Below are 16057 nucleotides of genomic sequence, written 5' to 3'. Positions count from 1 at the left end.
CTTCTTCTTTTTCCTGAAGTAATAGCACAAATGCTTGTATGTAAAGGATTTCACCATTCTTCCCCACCTCTTCGCAGAATAGCTACCAAGCCATTCAAAAGCCACCATAAGACCGTAAGTAGCCATTGATCATCTCTAACCATTAAAAGGGTGCCTTTTTGCCCTGGAATCAACCAACCAGGCTGAATTCTGGGATGGAGCTTTTGGTAATTTTAGGAGCCAAGGGGGATCTTTCTTTTCTCTCTTGGGAAAAGAAACAGAAAAGAACAATTTTTTTTTGTTTTTTTCATGTTTCTTTGCTCCACTGGACATCAGTAGAAGTTTTAAATAGCACCAAACTGACTTGGCTGTAAATGGAGAAATGGCACAAAACAGATTGAAGCAAAATACCCAAAGGAGAAACTAAAAACTCTAAATAAGCCCTCAAGTTTTTTCTTGGGGGTTTTATATATGCCAGTGACTCAGGAGACCACAAATGACATAATTCACACAGCAAGGCTGACAGTATATGGTGCACAGGGTCCCAAGATAACCCTGCCTAAACCCCTATCGCTCATGAGTTCCTAGCTGTAATCAGATCACTTATCCAAAATGGGCCTCAGAGGACTTTCTTCAGGGATTGGGAAACTTTCCCCATTTTTTAAAGACAGAAATACAAGACAAACAAAACAAAAATGGTGCACACAATGCTAGCATCCAAAGAAAATCTGGTATATAAATTGGGTAAAAGTCCAGCAACTATTTCCTCTCTGTAACAGCGTACCTTGCTGAAATTAGGAGAAAAAAAACTGGCTTATTCTGGATGGAAAAAAAACCCAAACAGAGAGGAAACAAAATTTTGGCCATACTCATGGGAACAACTTACCCTACTGTGTGGAACTCATCAGCTCCCAGAATGCCAAGTGCTGGAACAGGGGAATTTTGAAGGGAAGATCCACAGGACAAGTGACCCTGGCAGTTGCTGGGGCCTTACTCAAAAATTCCCCAACTGGAGAATCCTAAGGGAAATCAACCCTGAATATTCATTGCAAGAAATGATATTGAAGCTGAAGGTCCAATACTTTGACCACCTGATGCAAAGAGCCAACTCACTGGAAAAACCCTGATGATGGGAGAGATTAAAGGCAGGAGAAGAGGGCAACAGAAGATGAGATGGTTGGATGGCATCACCGACTCAATGGACATGAGTTTGAGCAAACTCAGGGAGATAGTGAAGGACAAGGAAGCCTGGCGTGCTGCAGTTCATGGGGTCACAAAGAGTCAGACATGACTTTGCAACTGAACAACAACAACGAATGCTTGCCTGGGAGTAGGGTTCCCAGACATGGGCCATTGTGTGTGATTTTAGCACACCGGCAACATCCCTTTAGTGATTGACTTGTAATAGAATACAAAGGTTCTTCCTTATGACACTTTTTATTGAATACCCAACAGATATTTCTAGACATATGTATTAATACAGATCGTCCAAGAAGTAGGTGAGAATATGGTATTAAACATACAATGATTTGAATAAAGGAAGTGCTATGAAAGAGTCAACTCATCGCCAAAGACCCTGATACTGGAAATGATCGAAGGCAAAAGGAGAAGGGGACAGCAGAGGATGAGATGGTTAGATACCATCACTGACACAATGGACATGAATTTGAGCAAACTCTGCGAGATAGTAGAGAACAGAGGAGCCTGGAGTGCTGCAGTCCATGAGGTCACACGAGTCAGACGCAACTTAGCAACTGAACAATGAAAGAAATTGGGAAGGAGCCAGGAAAGGCTAGGAGATCCATCAGACTGCGGTGTAAGTCTGACCCCAGTGAAGGAGAAAGTGAAGTAAAGTTGGGTGAAAGTATCCCAATTGCCGTGTAGTCTAAGAAAGGTCAGCAGGACGAGTGGAGAGTCCTTGAGTCAAAGCTGACCAGGGAGGTGTGGATCCGCAGCACAAATGCAGTGATGGAATTCCGAGTGCAGTTACTGGGGCCCCTAGTCTAGGCTCCCTGTAAATGCAGTTCTTCCAGCCCCGTTCTCATGGCCGCTATGACATGCTTAAGAGTTTGGGGCTTTATTCTAGACTTGAGGTCAGTGTAACATTTCTGCTTACATGATTGCCATTGCTTCAACTTCTTGATGGATTACATTGTTAGGAATGCTGACTCACAGTCCTTGAATAATTTTCTCTACCTATCTCAGTTATTTATAATTTAGTGCATGATATGCAATCTGGTATACAAGGATCCATATGATGTGGTCAGAAGTATACACGTGAATCAGGACAAAAATTCTGCCAATAATACCTAAGCTATAAAAACATTAACTTCATTGTTAATGTTAATTGGTACCAATAAAATATATTCAGCTTATTAAACCAACTAGCATAATCACCTGACAAGGGAGTCTTCCATGATCACATAGGTAGTGGGTGATTCATTGACAATCTTGAAAGCAGTTCTGTATATGTCGTATTTTACAGCAAGCTTTGAAATTGTGCAGAAGTGTTGCCTTGAATTAATTTTTTACATGAAAGAAGGTCAGAAGACTGCAAAGAGGCAATTTCAGCAAAATGGCTCCATGTACATAATACAGAAATGTCAGATTCCAACTTCATAAATAGAACTTTTTAGCCTGAGAAACATTATTTTTTTCCTCACAATTTGGATACTTGTCCACCAATAGTCTTGATGTGCAAAAGCCAGGTATTTTATTTTGGAAACACAAAGTATTAAAATAAATGACTTTAATGCACTGAATATTCTGATACCAGTTCTCAGATGACAGCTTATCTATAAAATGAGCATTCATTTCAGTCAAGACTTTAAAAGAAGCTACCCTCTGGGTTACCATATTCATAATTCTTGGTACGTGAGAGGAAAGTTAAGAGAGACACAATTTTCCTTGAATTTTGAGAAGAATAATTTTGTCTTACATGTTATTCAAATTACCTAGGAATTAGTCAAAACATATATTCATTAGTTGACCTCTAATTAAATAAAGTTTCTTTTCATTTAGAAGAATGGTTAAGATGACATATTACAAATGAAATTTTATTTGGGAATATTTAGTATGACTCAGGCTTTTTGGCATAGTAATACTATTGTAATTACAAATATAGATTTAAAATTTTGTCACTGCATGGTTACTAAGGAGCATCTCAGTTCAGTCGCTCAGTCGTGTCCAACTCTTTGCGGCCCCATGAACCACAGCACGCCAGGCCTCCCTTTCCATCACCAACTCGCGGAGTTTACCCAAACTCATGTCCATTGAGTCAGTGATGCCATCCAACTATCTCATCCTCTGTCATCCCCTTCTCCTTCTGCCTTCAATCTTTCCCAGCATCAGGGTCTTTTCAAATGAGTCAGCTCTTCACATCAGGTGGCCAAAGTATTGGAGTTTCAGCTTCAACATTAGTCCTTCCAATGAATATTCAAGGCTGATTTCCTTTAGGATTGACTGGTTGGATCTCCTTGCAGTCCAAGGAACTCTCAAGAGTCTTCTCCAACACCACAGTTCAAAAGCATCAATTCTTCCGTGCTCAGCTTTCTTTGTACCAGAAAGATCCCCTTTATACCAGACTGAGAAGATAGTGTACTGTAGGCTGACCTCCACTAGAAACTACTGACTCAGGTATGGCAGTGGTTCTGCTTAGAGTCTTCAAGAAATCAAAGGGTTGTACTGTATTGTAATTCTTTTATTTTCTTTAATCCCTAAAAAAAATAGTTACCATCCTTCAGAGGAGAACTTTACACATTACTTAAAATAATATTTTTGGGATTGTGGGGGCAGAAGATGATTAGCCCAATCAATTTAGAAGCTTTTGACAAATAAAAGCTATTAAACAGCGTGTGTACATTTTACCATTTATACTAAAAAGTAAACTCCAGGAATAGAAATCCGCTAATACAGTGATTGGAGAAGGCACTGGCAACCCACTCCGGTATTCTTGCCTGGAAAATCCCATGGCCGGAGGAGCCTTGTAGGCTGCAGCCCATGAGTCACCAAAAGTCGGACATGACTGAGCGACTTCACTTTCACTTTTCACTTTCCTGCATTGGAGAAGGAAATGGCAACCCACTCCAGTGTTCTTGCCTGGAGAATCCCAGGGACGGGGGAGCCTGGTGGGGTGCCGTCTATGAGGTCGCACAGAGTCGGACATGACTGATGTGACTTAGCTGCAGCAGCAGCAGCAATACAGTGATAGAGGCTTCCGTGGTGGCTCAGTGGTAAAGAATCCACCTGCCAATGCAGGAGACACGGTTGTGATCCCTGGGTCCAAAAGATACCCTGGAGAAGGAAATGGAAATCCACTCTAGTATTCTTGCCTGGGAAATCCCATGAACAGAGGAGCTTGGTGGGCTACAGTCCATGGGGTTGCAAAAGAGTAGGACACAACTTAATGTAAACAACAGCACAATGAGATAGTCATCCTTCTATAAATATTTGAAAAAAAACTAATATAAGATCAGTATTCATCTCCTTTTGTAGTGGAAGTTCTGAAATCAAATCTCCCCTTATCTTTTTCTTGAGGGGACAAAGAAGGGTGGCTTAATAAATTATAATACTATATCGACTTATTGAGATTAGTACAATATTTTTCAATAATATTTTTTTTTTATTTGCTATGAAGTGATGGGACTAGATGCCATTATCTTACTTTTTTTTTTTTTTGGCAAGGTCTCTGATAATGACTGAATCACAGCAAATTTAATTTAATTTAATTTAATTTTTTTTGTTTTGCCATACATTGACATGAATCCAGCATGGGTGTATCAATAATATTTGATAGATTCAGATACTTTAAAATTGCAGTTAACTTTAAGAACAAGCGAGCACTCTTCTTAAAATCTTTTTAAAAACTAGCTAGAGCAATGATGGGCAAATGGGGGCTCAAAACAATTTTAGAAAAAAATAAAGTCACTTGAAAGTAAAAGCGTTAGTCGATTAGTTGTGTCCAACTTTCTGCGATCCCATGGACTGTACCCTCCTAGGCTCTTCTGTCCATGGAATTCTCCAGGTAAGAGTACCAGAGTGGGTAACCATTCCCTTTTCCAGGGGATCTTCCTGATCCAGGGATCGAACCCAGGTCTCCTGAATTACAGGCAGAGTCTTTACTGTCTTGGTCTTCCCGGGTAGCTCAGCTACTTCAGCTTCCTCAGCTACTGGGGAAGCCCAAGACAGAAACTAATTAGGATCAGACTGAAGAAGCAAATGTGTATGCTCAGTCACTTCAGTCATGTCCAACTCTTTGCAACCCCATGGACTGTGGCCCACCAGGCTCCTCTGTCCATGGAATTCTCCAGGCAAGAATACCGGAGTGGGTTGCCATTTCCTCCTCCAGGGGATCTTCCCAACCCAGGGATTGAACCTGCATCACCCGTGTCTCCTGTATTGCAGGCAGATTCTTTACCTGATGAGCCATGAGGGAAACCTTAGATGACAAAATGTAATTTCTGAAAAATACTTACTCTTCAGCTTTATCTCAAGGAAAATGAAGCAAGACTATGAGGCTAGTGGAAACATGATCTTAGTCTGTTTTTTGTTCACTTTCTTTCATGTATCATTTCTGTATATATATGGAAAAGAAACCAGGTTATTCAGGAAAAAAAAATATTCAGCATTCCATATACTCCAGGGTAGTTTACTTTCACCTTTTTATTGGTGTATACTCTCTTTACCCTTTGGGGAAAGGAAATTACTGAGTTACTCTTTCAGGCAGACCATGTATATCAGTTTTTTGGTCTTGCTAAATCTGGATTTTCATCCTGAGGTTTTTTTTTCTTTCTTTCTTTTTTTCTTTCCTTTCTTTTTCTTGCAGTTTTGTGAACTTTTGGGACATGAGAGAAGTACAGTAAAATACTGTTATAAAATCACATATTGATGCTGAATATTGGTATATGAGACTTCAGAATTCTTTTTTACTATTAGGTCAATTTTGAGCCTATAGCGTGAAAAACTCCATAGTATTCCAGCAGTGATTGATTGCCTCATAAGGTATATGTCACTTTTTAAAAATAGTGTGCTCATAAAAGTTTTTCCTAAACAATAAACTTTACCTGATGTATATTCCTTTTAAACATGTGGAAAAATGAGAACAAGATCCTTTGTGGAAAAGAGAAATTGGCTCTAATGAATAATAAAACTGTAATAAAAATGCAGAAAAATAGTATGTAGTAGATTATACTTTTCTGATTAAAAAATTACATTCTTAAGATAAAATAATGTGAAGTTCTGAACCTTTACTTCTCATACAACAGAAAATTTACTGGTCATCATTTGGAGTGTGTGTGTGTTTGTGTGTGTTTATGTATTTTAATACTCTTGTTTCATGGAAGAGGTCTATTTTCTCTTACTTTTATACTGACAAACTCAACATGGTTGGCTAAAAGTCAAGTTCCTCTCGCAGAGATGATAGCTACTCATAGGTAACAAGCAGCATCATTTGCTGTATATTCATGTGCATAATGCTATTTGTTGTTTTAAAACCATTTTATGTCTTTTTAAGGCTCTCTGACGGTCAGAATAGTTTTGTTTTTATTTCATTTTAGTTTTTGGTTGCACAGGGTCTTCAGTGCTGCGCACAGGCTTCTCTAGCCATGGTGAGCAGCGCTCCTCTTGTTTGGGAGTGCGGGTGTTAGGCACACGGGCCTCAGAAGTTGTGGCGCCCAGACGCAGCAGTTGTGGCCCCCAGGCTTCGCTGCTCTGTGGCAGGTGGGATCTTCTAGGACCAGGGATTAAGCCTGTTTCCCTTGCAATGTCAGGTCGATTCCTATCTACTTGGCCACCAGGGAAGTCCTGGAATGGTCTTTTAGATGGTAATCCCATAGAGTGAAAAATGGATGGCTTACATGAAGCACTGGCTATTAAAGACGGGGTGGGGGCATTTATAAATCTGCTTTCAAATTTTGCTTAATCTGATTCTTGGTTTGTACATACTCTTTCCGAAATATATTTTGAACTAAGATACTGTGTATAAAATAAAGGAAGATAGGAATGGTCTTTTCTGACCATCTAGAAGATTCTTCAGTTTCTAGTAATCTACTTAAAACTTATTAATTTCATGTCGAAAAAGTAAAGTGAAAGTGTTAGTTGCTCAGTCTTGTCCGACTCTTTGTGACCCTATAGACTGTAGCTCACCAGGCTCCTCTGTCCATGGAATTCTCCAGGCAAGAATTCTGGAGTGGGTAGCCATTTCCTTCTCCAGAGGATCTTCCCGACCCAAGGATTGACCCTGGGTCTCCTGCATCGCAGGCAGATTGTTTACCATCTGCTGTTATTCCTGCATAAATATTTTCAAGGCCACGGAGCTAAGAATAAGGATAATTACTTCCTGTATATAAAGAAGAGGCAGATTCATTTTGTTTAAACTATACAGTTAGTAGTAGTGGAAAAGTGGCAAGGGAGTCATCCCTTTTATTTTGATAATTTATGTGTCTGTGTATCTAGATCTATATATACAAGTGTTTATATGGCTTCCTCAGTGGCTCGGTCGGTAAATAACCTGCCTGCAATGCAGGGGACCCGGGTTTGATCCCTGGGTCAGGAAGATCCCCTGTAGAAACAAATGGCAACCCACTCCAGTATTCTTGCCTGGAGAATCCAATGAACAGAGGAGCCTGCTGGGCTACAGTCCATGGGGTCACAAGAGTTGAACATGACTTAGTGACTAAACCACCATATGATTTTTCAGATAATAGTGTACTTCCATAAATTTAAAAGCATCAAGACCTCTTAAGGATCAAAAGTGTTCTAAAAATAATTACTGGCATAGGGATATAACTGACAAGAGACATCTAGTAAACAGATAGCTTAAGGGATTCTACAAATGTAAGAAGATTATCCAATATTCATTTAAAACCTTGACAATAAAAACTGTTTATTTTTGACATTTTCTTTTTTATGAAAAAGAATTAAATCTGTAAAAGATAATTAAGCAACTTGACATTTATTTCAACATTTGTCCCAGGTTAGTTTAGGCCTGGTTGAAAAGGAGGATATATTTTGGACAGAGTATGAAAAAAGAATTACGATGCAGGTAGCAAAAAAATACCCTAATATAACTGTTGTTAAGACTTGATGATAAAGTTTTTAAGACAATTATCTACTTTTTCCCCAAATCAGTCATGAAAACCTCACCAACCATGATAATTCATCTTCTCAGTGGCAAAAGTTAAAAGATGCCTGGCCTTATTTGCAATATGATGGACTTAGTCAAGGGTACTTATGTGCAAGATTTTGGGCTGTTTGTTTTGACCATATATGACTAGAAAGAGAGAGCATTCACGAGAAATATCAATTTGTATGTGAGACAAGGTAGGAAGGGGAGTATTCAGAATTCTTTTTTTTTTTTTTTAAGGAAAAAACCTAAGCAAAATTTTGATTACAAGACTGCCCCTTGGTGGCTCAGATGGTAAAGGATTTGCCTGCAGTGCAGGAGACCTGGGTTTAATCCCTGTGTATTGAAGACCTCCTGGAGAAGGAAATAGCAACCCATACCAGTATTCTTGCCTGGAGAATTCCATGGACAGAAGGGCCTGATGGGATACAGTTCATGGGGTCACAAAGAGTTGGATGCAGATTACACTTTCACTTTCACCTGGGAAGCCTCAAATATTGCCTGAGCTTGATTTCTTATATGTTTTATTAATACCAAGCATTTTAGTTTTAGCTTTTACCCCTTCTTCTTAGCTGATGTTGCTTGTAAGTTTAGCATTACAACTACATACTTTCCGGATCATGATTTGAAAAAATTCTTATATTCAGACTTAACATTTTTCTTTTGAAGCTCTGGCAGGTAGCCAACTGCAAACTGCAAAGTAAGCATTGAAAGAACTGCCTCCACATATACTTCTGGGAGTGATGTCACAGCCCCGATCATGCCTGTTGTTTTCCAAGAATAACAAAGGAACAAGGGAACTCCCATATTCCCTTAATGAACATGTGAAGAAGCAGAAGTTGGGTGGCCTATGGATGCTGCTACGGTTTCTCCTTTTCCTGCCATCAGGGCTATTGTAGGAGGCCTAAGAGCTAGACTCTCTCTTAAATCTCAGGGCTGTAGGTATTCTCTTAGTTATTCAGTTGTGTGGTTATTGCAGGGTTATGTTTCCAGTATTGTCATCAAATAATATGAAAAATCATTAGTTCATATTGGACAATGAAATGTTTCATCCTTTAGATGAAACATTTCTAAAGTGTTGGGTTTAATGTTAGTGAGATCATCAATTTTCTATTTCTTACTCTAACGAAGTACTAAACAATTGAATATTTTAAATGAATGTAATGTTTAACAGTAGTAATATTTGGGGATACTATGAATTCTCAACATTCCTACAGAATGAAACAAATATAGTTCTTTCTCAAATATATGCAAACCACAGGTTTGCAAATAAAAATTTCAAAGGTTTCAGCTATATATTCATAATTAGATTCTCTGTAGAACACATCAATCCGTATTATTGCATTTTTATCATTTTAGGAACAGATACAATGAAGAAGAAAATTTATGCTTTCCTTGCAGGTATTGTGCTAGGGAAATATTTGCTGTATTAAAACAATTTTGTATTTTATTGACTGACTTTCAACTTTAAGTTAATTATACCTCATCTCCTACTCTAACACAAAATGTAATACTTTAGACCTTTTATAATTAGTTTAGCATAAACTAAGGAAAGTTTTCTTTTGATGCTATATTCTTACTCGGGGCTAAACTTGATTTATCTGGATCATTACAATAATGTTAAGTGGAATTGTAATAAATATGACTGATTCAGTAAAAGGAAAAAGATAAGATCATTTTTGTATGAGGTATAAATTCATTATTGCTATCAAGTACAAATACAATCTTCTGGAAGAAGTTTTGAAAGTAAAATTAATGGTAAGGAAACATTCAATTTAAGCTAAATCTGTTTATCAGAAGTTGTAAATTAACTGAATTTCTTAGATGCAGTTTTTTTTTTTTGTGAAGTATGTTTTATTACAATTAAAAAGTACAAGAAAAACTTCCATAGGATTTTTTTATACATCAAAAAAAGAGAAAAGTCTATGCTTTCTTATTAAATAACTAGCAAAATTGTCTGGTTCCTCGTCCTAACATGTATTTTTTTCCCATCCTGTAAGCTGTACTGGTATCTCTTATCATTTATTTCCATTTCAAATGAAATGTACCTTATAGATTTAAATTATCACATAACGGCCTTCAACTCCAAAACTGAGTCCAGGTCCAAGATGGAAAGTTTATACACACGATAACTGACAAGTCTAGTGACTTTATTTTTTTATTTTTTATTTTTTTTATTTTTTTATTTTAGTTGGGGGCTAACTACTTTACAATATTGTAATAGTTTTTGCCATACATTGACATGAATCAGCCATGGGTTTACATGTGTTCCCCTTCCTGGACCCCCCACCCACCTCCCTCCCCATCCCATCCCTCTGGGTCATTCCACTGCCCCGGCCCTGAGCCCTTGTCCCATGCATCGAACAAGGAATGGTGTTCTGTTTCACATATGATAATATACATGTTTCAATGCTATTCTCCCAGAACGTCCCACCCTCACCTTCTCCCTCAGAGTCCATAAAATTGTTCTATGCATCTGTGTCTCTTATTCTGTCTCGCATATAGGGTTAGATGCAGTTTTATATTGGGTGCAGTCAGAATTTCAAAGCAACTTTCCCCGAGAGTTTGTCATGGCTTGCGTGTGAGCGATGTGTGGCACAAGTATTGCTATCATTACTCTCAGTGGTGACCGGTGGTTAGGGCAAAGGTGCCCACTTAGAGCTGACCCAGTAAGCTTACGATGAATACAGTTTCTGAAACAATTTAGGAGACCAGTTTAATGACAAAATGTATGTTGTGACATAGCCACAGACCTCTTTCCTGAGAAAGCTAAACTTTGGAGAAATAAAAGCATGACTGTTAGAGAGAAAATGTACAAACACAAAATGAACTCCACGTGTTAACTGGTCACTGAGAAGACCCTCCGCAGAAGAAAATTGAACAGGATGGTCACCAACTGGCATCTTTGCTTTATGTTCTGCTAGTGTTGCTTGTCTGGGCGGTGGTTAAATAAATCACTGGTTAAATAAAAACAGTGAACGTAAGCCAAAAAAAAAAAAAAGTCTACAAAAAACAACAGAAGAAAACCCCCCCAAAACAGGCCAGAAGACAATGTCAGGGAAAGTTGCTTTTGGAATTCTGACTGCAGCCACTGTAAAACTGCGTGTAAGAAATTCAGTTAACTTACAACTTTTAATGAACATGTTTAAATCGAATTTGTTCCCATTAGTGTTAATTTAACTTTCAAAGCCTATTATAGAAGATCATATTTGTATTTGATTCTGGAATCAGTGCCCTGCATTTCCCATCCCCACTTCCACATGTACCAACATTCAGGTACTCTGCTATAAACACGATCTTTCTCATTTGGGGATAAAGCAGAATAACTGACAGCTTTTCCTCCTCTCAGCCTTTCATTAGCCAGGTACTAGGAAAGAGATGTTTAAGACGTAACCCCACTTCTGAGGAGTTCATAGTCTTGAGTAGAGACAGATGAAAAATTAGGATGTAATTAATAGGGCTTCCCTGGTGGCTCAGATGGTAAAGTGCCTGCCTGCAATGTGGGAGACGTGGGTTTGATCCCTAGGTTGGGAAGATCCCCTGGAGAAGGAAATGGCAACCCACTCCAGTACTCTTGCCTGGAAAATCCCATGTACAGAGAGGCCTGGTAGGCTACAGTGCATGGGGTCGCAAAGAGTCAGACACGACTGAAAGACTTCACTTTCACTTTCAATGTGATCAGTGTAAATTTTTATGTTGTGAAGTATTGGAACTATTTACTTGTTTTTGACTCTTTGGTTCAAAATCATTTGTAGAAGGGAAGGAGCAGAGAATCTCTATATTTAAAAAAATGGGGACACACACATGCATACCCCTGCCCCACCACCAGATCGTAATATGATATTTGGAGGATTTATTTTTAATTCAGGGATCACGACCTTGTTTCAGGTAGATTTGTACTTTCTTCTGCCACCTAGGCTTTTAATCTCTTAGTGTGGAAACTAATTTTAGCTTTTGGTTCACTAATTTGTGTTATTAATTGTACCAAGCATTATGAAGCTCTGATAGATCTTAAACTCTCTGTAGCAAATATATTTTTGATCAGTCTTTTCTGCTTTTTCACTGTTATAACAGAACCACCTTACATCTGAAGTCCAGAACCAGCATTTGTTCATGTTGAGGTGGGACTGGTGATCCCACAAGTGACATAGCTATCTGGGACTACTTGTTGGTTGGGGTGTTGAAGCCAGAGCTCCAGAGAGTGACTCAAACATAATGCCCTCCTGCCTAACAGGTTATGTGCTGTGCTGTGCTCTGTCCTGTCTCTTTGCGACTCCATGGACTGCAGTCCACCAGGCCCCTCTGTCCATGGGAATTCTCCAGGCCAGAATACTGGAGTGAGTCGCCATGCCCTCCTCCAGGGGATCTTCCCAACTCAGGGATCGAACCCAGGTCTCCCACACTGCAGGTGGATTCTTTACTGTCTGAGCCACCAGAAAAGCTGGAATATACTGAAGTGGGTAGCCTATTCCTTCTCCAGGGGATCTTCCTGACCCAGGAATCGAACCCAAGAATCTGCATTGTAGGCAGATTCTTTACCAGCTGAACTACCAGGGAATTCCTTAACAGGTTATAAAAGAATATTCTTCTTTTAATAAAATACTACAAATAATCCCTCTTGAAAAGCGTCTATTATCTCACCCTGAGAAAAATGTTTGACTTGCATTAGCCCCTGTGAATTCTAGTCTTTTAACATAACCGAATATGATTAAGAGATTTAGGCCACAACAGATTACAGCCATCAGAAACTATTTGGCTGCAAATATAATATGAATAAAATAATAAATGCTTGTTATTTTGACTAAACTAATTTATGTAGTTTTTTCTGGAATGAATAATGAAGCATTTGTCTCCCAGATAATTCTGTACTGTAGATAATGTGTTAACTCCCACTTTTGACCTAATAATTCTTTTTTTTTTTTTTTAGGCCAGTGAGAAGAATTCCTCACTATAAAACTCTCATCAAGTCTGACAGAATTGGGATATCCTAAACCTACATTTCCAAAGAGGACATAACAATACTTATGGAACATGAGGTACAGAATCTTAGGTTAAAAAATATTTTTGCTGGTCTTATTTATTTACATTGAACTCAAGTTAACTCTCAAATAAGAATACTGATAAAAGTAAGGTAAATTGCTGCCACCAAAAAATGTAATCTTAGTCGCTGGGAATTTGCTGTATGACTCAGAGAACTACAACCAGGGCTCTGTAACAACTTTGAGGGGCAGGGTGGAGAGGGAGGTGGGAGGGAGAGTCAAGAGGGAGGGGACATATGTATACCTATGGCTGATTCATGTTGATGTACGGCAGAAACCAACACAATACTGTAAAGCAATTATCCTTCAATTAAAATAAATTTTTTATAGCTGAATGGAATCCTATTTTATCAATAATATCCAGAAACCTTATTTTAATAGTATTTCCTTCTAAAAAGGAGCTTGGAACATAGTGGGTGGGTCTGTTTCAGTTCAGTTCAGTTCAGTCCCTCAGTCCTGTCCAGCTCTTTTCGACCCCATGGACTGCAGCACGCCAGGCTTCCCTGTCCATCGCCAACTCCTGGAGCTTGCTTAAACTCATGTCCATTGAGTCAGTGATGCCATCCAACCATCTCATCCTCTGTCGTCCCCTTCTCCTCCTGCCTTCAATCTTTCCCAGCATCAGGGTCTTTTCCAATGAGTCAGTTCTTCGCAGCAGGTGGCCAAAGTACTGGAGTTTCAGCTTCAGCATCAGGTCTGTTTCAAATATTCTAGCTAGAAAGAAATCTTCTTTCAGAAAACAGCAATTATAATTTTCTGCTTTCTTGAAAGATTTTCTTTAAAAGTAAGAAAGATTTAAGTTCAGTATAGGTTATTCTAGCAGGCTTTGTGGCATAGATCCCCTAAGTAATTCATTGTGAGATTCCAGCATCTGCCACGTCTCAGAAATTAAATTGATATTAACTGACAACTAAATTTGATACTCTTAAAGTGCACAGGTCATACATAAACCAGTCCAATCATTGAAGGATCTCTGCTCTTACATACTCTATACAACTGTAGGACTGCCCATTTTATAGGATTTTTTTTTTTAAGCAATGTCTGTAAAAATGCCTGTGAATCCTAAAAAGTGCATGCTAACTTAAAATTTGTTTTTGGGTATTGATATTTCTTGCTAAGTTGAAAACCTTCTCTACCAAATATGATGGAACCAAAAATATAATGTAGCCATGGCTAAGAAAAATCACTCCCTGTGATTAAATTTTACTGAGTGTGAACAAATTTTTTCTTGATACAGACTCAATTGTACTTTTTTACTCAAGTGGATAAATAAATGCTAAGATATAATTTAATTTTTTTTTGGAAATAAAAATTCAACGTATCTTTAACTGATTTTCTGATATGTTTATTTTTAATATGACTATTTAAAAATTCATCTTAACGGAAGACTTGGAAAAGGCAGCTTTTACTTGAGTTGACAATAATCAAAGAATGCAGTTGATAAGAGTGGCTACCAGTTACCAAATGACTGCAATGTGCTAGGCATTATTCTTTGTCTTACATTTATCAACTTTAATCCTTATAGTAACACTGCAGGATAGATATTAGCCCCATTTCACTGGTGAAGAAAGAGAAGCTTAATTAAAGTGACTTGCCAAGTTTTTATAACCGGTTTATGTGCTCAGCAGATATTTGAGAACCTACTCTGTGTTGGCCCAGTCACTATGCTGAGACTGAGAATGCAGCTATGAATGAGGACAAGATCTCCATTCTAAAGAAGCTTATACCCAAGTAGTAAAATCAGGATTTTAAAATAGCAGCGTCAGATTCTAACGTTCTTCTTAGCTTCCATATTCCCTCCCACTAAGGATACTACAGAAGAGATGGAGAAGTGGTTTTTAGTGCCACTTAAGAAAGTGGGTGGGGAATGGAATCTACATACTGGAATATGTTATAGGAAAGAAATATTGGCAAACGAGTGTCAAGAAATATCAGAAAAAAACCTTAGGGCCTAGCTGTGTGGTAGGGAATGGTAAGCCTGCGCAACATGACAGACTTGTTTTCTGTAGATACACTTTAGACAGTGTATATTGCAATAGCAGTGACTTCCTTGCTGAGATAGCCTTAAGGATCATCTCAGTGTAGGGCTGTGCTGTCCAACATGGTAGCCATTACCTACTTATGGCTTTCAAGTCCCTGAAATGCGGCTAGTGCAACTAAGGAACTGAATGCTAAAATTAAAAAAGTTTTTTTTTTTAAAGTTAAAAACTGACACTTGATCCAGTTACTAGATCTTTTAAGCATGTCTGAAACAACATGAGTGTGTGAATCTATTTTTTTTCTACCTATATTTTAAGAAAATTATATACAGATCAAGTATTTGATGAAAATATAGCATATGAATTGAGATGTGCTATAAAATACACACTGGATTTTGAAAACATGATAAAGAATAATACAAAATACCCATTAATTATGTAGAAAATAGTTACATGCTGAAATGATATTTTGGATATGCTAGGTTAAATAAAGTATTAAAATTAGTTTCAACTGTTTATTTTCTAATTTTTTAAAACTATACCTACTAAGAAATTTTCAATTACATACATGGATTGCATTATATTTGTACTGGAGAATGCTGGTATAATCAAAGGAGCCCTGGTGAAGAGAGTCTGGTCCATATATTACCTTTTATTGCTGGCATCAAAATATTTTCTTAGGTATACATCATTATCCTTTTATCAAAAGTTATGTATTGCTTATTGTTCTAAGAATGAATGTTGTGAAAGTGTGAAAGTTAATCACTCAGTTGTGTCTGACTCTTTGCAACCCCATGGACTGTAGCCCGCCAGGCTCCTCTGTCCATGGAATTCTCCAGGCAAGAATACTGGAGCAGGTGGCCATACCCTCCTCCAGGGGATCTTCCCAACCCAGAAATCCAACCCAGGTCTCCTGCATTGTAGGTAGATTCTTTACT

The 16057-nt window shown here is 38.2% G+C and overlaps 1 protein-coding gene across 1 annotated transcript in view; it reads left to right on the top strand.

The window, feature by feature from the left end:
• Positions 1 to 13162, top strand: part of PHIP (PHIP subunit of CUL4-Ring ligase complex) — a 143925-nt gene extending 130763 nt beyond the window's left edge. The window contains exon 41 of the mRNA XM_081530386.1: positions 13029 to 13162. The gene's annotated coding sequence lies outside the window, so the exon portion shown is untranslated. The remainder of the gene's footprint in view (positions 1 to 13028) is intronic.
• The last annotated feature ends 2895 nt before the right edge of the window (positions 13163 to 16057 follow it).

This window comes from Giraffa tippelskirchi, chromosome 9 (genome assembly GCF_054371585.1).
Source record: "Giraffa tippelskirchi isolate mGirTip1 chromosome 9, T2T-mGirTip1v1.2.pri, whole genome shotgun sequence".
NCBI lineage: Eukaryota > Metazoa > Chordata > Mammalia > Artiodactyla > Giraffidae > Giraffa > Giraffa tippelskirchi.
Note: the sequence above shows the minus strand (reverse complement) of the source record. Positions and strands in the feature narration are given on the sequence as shown.